Source organism: Rhamphochromis sp. 'chilingali' (assembly GCF_963969265.1).
Source record: "Rhamphochromis sp. 'chilingali' genome assembly, chromosome: 12".
NCBI lineage: Eukaryota > Metazoa > Chordata > Actinopteri > Cichliformes > Cichlidae > Rhamphochromis > Rhamphochromis sp. 'chilingali'.
Genome location: NC_137939.1, coordinates 6,314,444 through 6,321,613, shown reverse-complemented (window position 1 = coordinate 6,321,613; position 7,170 = coordinate 6,314,444).

Sequence of the window (7,170 nt, the reverse complement as noted above, 5' to 3'; positions counted from 1 at the left end):
TTTCAGCATTACATTTCATTAGAATTCATATGAGAAAGCCATCAAAGAAACAGGAAAAAAGAGGAAATTATTTACATTCTCCCCGCCTGAGTAAGACTGACAGACTGAAATATCTTTTAAATGTAAGCTTGTCATATCAGCAGCTAGAACCTTTGAGAAACGTCTACAAAGCAGCGGAGCAATTTCAAGCCCACCTCACACTGAAACTGGGGCAATTAGCTCATTCTTACTCTTTAAAATCCCTCCCCCGGCGCACAACCTGAAAGAACCTGGGAAGTTTAAGCCCCAACTTTGCACCAAGCAGCTAATAGCTCGCATTCACCGTCTATTTTCATTCGTCAGAGCGCGTAGCAGGTCGCATTGTACTCGTACAGCAAATAAGCTTTTTAAGTTGTGGATTCTTTTGCACTTTGTGTTCGAGAGCTAATCATCATTAAGCTTAAGATATGTACAATAAACCTCACACTGGAGGATTTCCTTTGAGAGCTGACACTGTTTTACTGCATTACACTTATTATCCACAGGTTGGCTTTGAGAAGGTTCATTGTAGCACGTTGTCTCTCATTATAGCATTAGTCAGATCATTTGTAAGAAATGAAGTACTTTGTACATTAAGTCTGAGTTTCTCACATGATTATAATAAAATATAAATCTTATGCCCTGCTGGTGGATGGGATGAAACCCAATGTCTGCTTCCTGAGAAAAAGCAAAGGTTCCTTTTTTGATTTAAACTATAGGAAAGGAAGACGGTGACGGCAGGAGGTCCTTTACAGCTGGAAAGAAATCGTTCTTTCACTTCAGAGCTCACGCCACAGTCCTTCCCTGCTGCTATTTTTCTCCCCGGTGACTGCAGGACTTCTGCAAGATGCAAGGGACAGAACAACCACCAGCTATGTGGCCTATATATATGTTCCACTGTGTCTGTAAGGCATGAATTCAGACATAAACTCAGGCAGCATGGATTTCAGTCTCCACAGAAACCTATATAAAGCACATTAATGGTCTTTTAAAAATTTCCATGTGTGAATTGTGCAAAAGATAACAAATATCTATTAGACAGTACTGCAGACGCAAAATTAGGTAAGTCGGGAAGTGCATTAATTGCCTGTAAATGAATTCTGTTTGTGATGTTTGGCAACCATTAGCAGACCGTCTATGATGCTAATGTGCCCGAGTGTCACTACACAGTCATTTGATCAATTAGGAGCTTATTTGCAAGTGTCTGTGCATGCATATCATTAAAAAATTAGTGGGGAAAACTGTTGAGCACCAGATGAAGAAGGATAAACAGGCTAAGGAGACATGACGAGAAGGGACAAGGCGGAGTACGTGAAGAGACTGGGACAGACTGGCAGAGGAAAATCAGGGTCAACTGTCAAGAAGCGTTGAGGCTGAAAGAAAGCAAAGTCAAGTAGAAACCCTGATCTCTGAGTCCTTCATATTCGACACGCATATGCTCACAGACCAGTGGGCAGACATCTGCTAAGCTGTAGCATAACAGAAGGAAGGAGAGAATACAGAAATGGATACAGTTACATATCATGTTGCTGTTTCCAGGCCTGCTTAGTGACGGCTGATCAAGGAGGGATTACTGACAGCCCAGGGCAGATGATATATTTCTGGAATTAGAAGGCGTTTGATCTGTCTTATCAGATGGGCTCTACTGCCTACTTTCATTGGTCACACATTTACATTAGAAGCAGATGACACAAACAAAGACGGAGGAGGATAGTGGCTCATAAACACAAAAGCCATGTAGCTTTTTGGATTTTTTTTTCTCTTTTCAGTGCTGTGGAGCTGCAAAACACAACGTGATTAGGTTTAAGTCAGAGCTATTTCATTTTATACATCATAATCATTAATCTTCCCTGCGAGCAGCGGAGTGTGTATATTGGGTTGCTAAAGGGCTTTGCAACCACAGAGATGCCAGTGGAGACAATCCTGGAAGCATATAATTACATCTGTCTAACAAAGCTTCACATCACTGAAAAATGACCTTCAGATATTTGTGATTGCATTTTTTGGGGTGGAAATAGAGGCAGCATCACAGTGTGTTAATTATATACTGAGTCACAAGCTGGACAGTTTGCCTAGACAAAATATACAAGAGCACCCTCACAGTAATGGAGCAGTTCAAGAGGAAGCGAGAGCCCAGAGCACCGCAGTGAAAAGCCCACTCGCTCACAGACATATTATATGAAAAACTAGGAGAAAAAATGGTAAAAACACAGTACAGCACTGAAGAGAAGAAGAAAGGGGGCGGCAAAGTAAATCCAATTTGGAACATCATTATCTTCCAGAGGCTGAGCGGGGTTATCGGAGGGAAATGTGAGAGCTTTTGGTGGAGGAGGGCTCATGAAAAGCATCATGAAGAGAAATGTGAAACAGAGAGGAAAGCCAGCGGGTGATGGCAGCTGGAGGTGGTTGTGCTCTGAAGTGTTAGAGGGATGTTTAATTTGCACCATAAAATATGGGAAAAATTAGTGATGAAGACAGGAGGAAAATAAATGAGTAAAGAAACAGGACATGAAACTTTTCGAATGAAACATTATGAGATAGAGGAAATATCCAAATGTTTGTGGACATCTCTATTTTACGGTGCTGTCTTTTTCCTGTTTTGAATGAGGTCCGTACAGAAATGCCAAAAATAACAACTGTGCTCTAAATGCAACATACATAATGTAGATTCATACATCTACATTGTACTGCATGTGAGTTTGTTTTTAACTTTGGGGCAATTTTTTTAAGACCCAATTGTTCTGATGTTCTGCTTCACTTTGGGTCATTTAAAAGTGCATTCACCATGAAGCTATTAATGCTTCTCCTAATTTATATAGTAGCAACAATAAAAAGAGGTATCTGCAGTATAGGACGTGTAGGATGGAGTGTAGGCAGGATGCTTGGAGGACAACAAAAGGATACGTAGAGGAAAATGCACAAGAGAGCACGCGAGAGAAAAAAGATGTAATGATTAAAAAAAGCATAATTCAGACCAGAGTGAAGCAGCCTGTGAAATAAGATTACACATAGGAGATAGCTGTAAGTGAGAAGAAAGCCGGAAGCATCAAAGTAACAATGAAGGGCTGTAAAAATAGCAAAGACAAAAATAAATGAAAGCAATCCAAGAAAAACATGGAAAACAACATAAAAAAGAAATGATAGACTCAGATTCGTAGGCCATCACACAAAGCAAACTGTAAGAGAGACAGGAGGATATTACACTGATTAAAAAAAAGAGATGAGTTTCCTTCGATTTTTGCATATTTGTCACACTTACGTGCTTCATCAAAATTAATTTTATATTAGAGAAAGATAACCCAGGTAAATACATTATGCAGTTTCTAAATGAGGATTTCATTCATTAAGGGTTGAAAGCTATCCAAACCTGCCTGCCTGTGTGAAAAAGTAAAATCTTGTTATATCATGAATTAACTGGGATTTTTTTTTTTTGTGGGGGGGGGGGGGGGGGGGGGGGGGGCAAGCTGAGTGACCTGGTCAAACAAGAAATCCCCTAGACACCAACATGTCTGAGAAATGAGCTCATGAAACTGAAAAACAGATAAGAAACAAAGCCATGGATCTGCCGGTCTGGAAAAGGTTACAAAGCCATTTTAAAGGCTTTGGGACTCCAGTGAACCACAGCGAGAGCCGTTATCAACAAATGGAGGAAACTTGGAACAATGGTGACCCTTCCCCGGAGTGACCGTCCTACCAAAATGACTCCAAGAGCGTGTCAACAACTCATCCAGGAGCCCACAAAAGAACCCAGAACAATGGAAGAACTGCGGGCCTCGCTTCAGTTAAGATCAGAGTTCATGATTCAACAATAAGAAAAAGACTGGACAAAAATGGCATCAACGAGAGAGCTCCAAGGAAAAAAACAACACAAATTTCCCAACAAACAACTTAATGATCTGCAAGATTTTGGGGAAAATATTGATGCAGCTGCATGCATGCAGTTGCATCAATGCAACTCTGAAATACAGCTTTCAAATTAAGACGCAGCTTTCTAGACCAGCCCCCAACAAAGTCCTGCTCTGCAGACTTCTTCACATACAGTCAAAATGTTCTTGCTCTGTGAATGATGGTTTTTTTTTCTACATCCTGTTAAGTTAAAAGACACTCTTTAGGCTCATTCGCCACCGTTTTCTTAAAATAATCACTTCCTCTATCAGTGTTTTGGGGACTGTAGCCTATGATAGCAGGAAAAGCGAGTACACAATGGACAGGACTCCAGTCTACTGTAATATGGTAATGATAATATTCACTGCTTGTAACATTACATCACTTGTCTTAGATAAATCCAGGAGATTTTAATGGAATTGTTAGTCATGCTATAGATAAGGCGTGATATTTTCTTCCAGCCTGTGTGTTTTTAAATGCCTTAATGAAGCATTACCTACTAGGCTGAACTGTAGAGTAAGGAAGAATTATAATGATTATTTTTCACAGCTGTTTGGCCCCTTAAGACCTTCTGATGTTCTTACAACAGCGGGAACACAAGCAATTAATATTGCTCAAACGGTTTAGTTTGTATCCACTGGATATTCCTAAAATGATAAACAAGTTCACACTGTGTTTATAAATGTTACTGACAAGTCACTTGAAATTTTACTTTTTTAATATATTGCTGAGGCATTTACATTTGAGTTTCCCTCTTTATATTTTTAGTGGGAAAATACTGTAAATGTAATATTATAATAAAGTTGCTAAAATGGATTTATTGGACCAGCTACACCAAATGCAAATCTATCAGCCATAAACATATGACGTGCTTCATACTGTTTTCGTGCGGGCAATGATCCTAACTTTGGATTGGATAATAGTTTAAAGCACGTTTACACGCTTTTGCCACGCAGGATGCTTACTCTCTGGGTTTCAGAGCTTTGAAACAGAATAAAAGAAGAGTTGAGAAGAAAAGGTGGAAGGAGAGTAGTCTGAATTGGGTTCTGGAGCTGTACTCCACCTCATACATCGCACTCATTCGCCAGCCGCGAGTGATTCCAAGCCAGCGAGCACCACATCCACCGGAGGAGCTGATAAACTGCTCCACCTGGCTTCTCCTGTGAGACGTGCTCGCGTCGGCACCACTATTTCTGTTCACTCGCTCACCCGAATCAGGTGATGCCCTGCAAGAGCAGCTATTGGCTCTTGTCTCAGACCTTCCCCGAGGTAACTGGAGGAGTGACGAGCACTCTGCACGTGACCTCTACAATGAGCTTCCTCCCACCGGAAGACGTAAGCAACACTGGATGTTATTTATATAGGGACGAATCTGACGGTAGCCTTTGTTACGGTGCGAGGACTCCTCCCTAAATAAAAGCCGTGTATGACATAAAGTGTTGCTTTATTGTAAGAATAAATTATATTCGCTAATTTTGCATCCGAAATGACCTGTCCATTGAAACGATGGGAAAAATGGTGCTGAGGCATGCTGGGAAACAAGGCATGCTGGGAAAGAGACCACCGCAGACGAATCAAATGGCTTCTTCAGAGACAGCATAATGATATTAGACCTGGCCTCATTAAAATACCTTTATAAACAACGTACTGCTATTTATAAAGACACTGTCAGTGCGCTAATATAAATGATAATTCCACTGAAAACGGGAAAAATAACAAGGGATAAAAATGCAAATTATTTCTTCTTAAATTATCATAATACAAATTAGTAAATTAAGTCAGCTCTGAATTTATGCATGTGTGCGTAACACACGGCGTTTGTGTGGAGTTTATTGTCTTAGATGTGGTGTTTTGAATAATTTACAGCAATTATAATGGCATTTTCTGAAAAGCTAAAAGGGATGTTAGTGTCCCTCCAGCCCCCCGGGGACATTACTGCGTTTACTGAATTATTTAAAAGTGATACACTAGACGTGGGTACAGCGTCTAGTGTAAAAAAAAAAAAACACCCCCTATGGCCCCTTGATATTTACCTATTACTGCGCCTTTAACATTTCCCATGATGCCCCGCGGCTTTGATCCGTTCAAATTGAGCTCCTTACAAACAAGAGGAGACGCTCTTTCTGGGACAGAACAGCTGAGACATATTCACTCTCATTTTGTAAAATAGTTGTTAACACTGATACAGCTGTTCATATTTTTTGAGACACCGCGATGTTGAACATGTGCCGCCTGCCCCTCTATTTATGCGCCGCTTCCTGCTGATGACATCCGGGCATTCAGAAGGCTTGCACTCTGGGCTACATACAGGGAACCTGGTTTCTCCTCTCTTCGCCCAGGGGAAAGTCCCCGGACACCTGGCAGAAAGTGCCCTGGCTGGAAACCAGGATCGATCTGCGCTCCACCACTAGTGAGCTGAGATGTTCTGCTGAACTGAGCTCGGTGATCGCAGGTCGAATTTGTCAGCGTTGATAGTTATGCAAGAGAGCTGCTAGTAACGCCTTAACAGAACGGGGCTCATTCTCCGAATGCTTCTTTTATAGTTCACTTCGTCCAAGCATGTCTGTGAATATATGGGCCCACTTTTACTTCACGTACTTTTGCGGTTTGGAGCAACAGGTGCAGTCAATATAATAATAGGTCCTTATAAACATGAATGAAAAATGGTAAGGCTGCAGTTTCCTTACGGTAAGGTTCCTAATTACTGTTCATTTAGACATTCCCTCCTGTTTAGCATTTCTACCATTTAAAATATAAGAAAAGCTTATAAAACAATATAGTTTTTATAGATTAAAACAGTCTGAAGTGATTTATTTTAACAACAAATATGCCAGGTCTAGGGTGTAAGGATTTCTCTGATTTATTTATTTTGTAGTGTTGGCCATATTTATTTATTTGATCAAACAAATTGTTAAGATGTTCCTGTAAGTTCCTCAGTAAGTTTCCCTGAGCTTTTAAAAAACAGACAAATCCTGTTTAAGCACCGTGAGTTTGACCAGGTTCATCTTCAGAAAGAAGAAAAATATATCTCAGGTTTTGAATTGTGTTTAGGGCTCCACCTTGCGGTGAAATATTGGACATGCAACTCATTAGCGCCGAGCACAGGGCTCATACAATAAATCCAGGCATATATTAGGCAAATCAATCTGAGAGTCGGATTTATTTCCATATAATCAGACATAGTTGTAAAACGTTTTATTGTATGGGGTACTTTCTGCATATAGGTATTGGGGGGGCTTTAGGTTGCAGGATTTGATATTTACAACC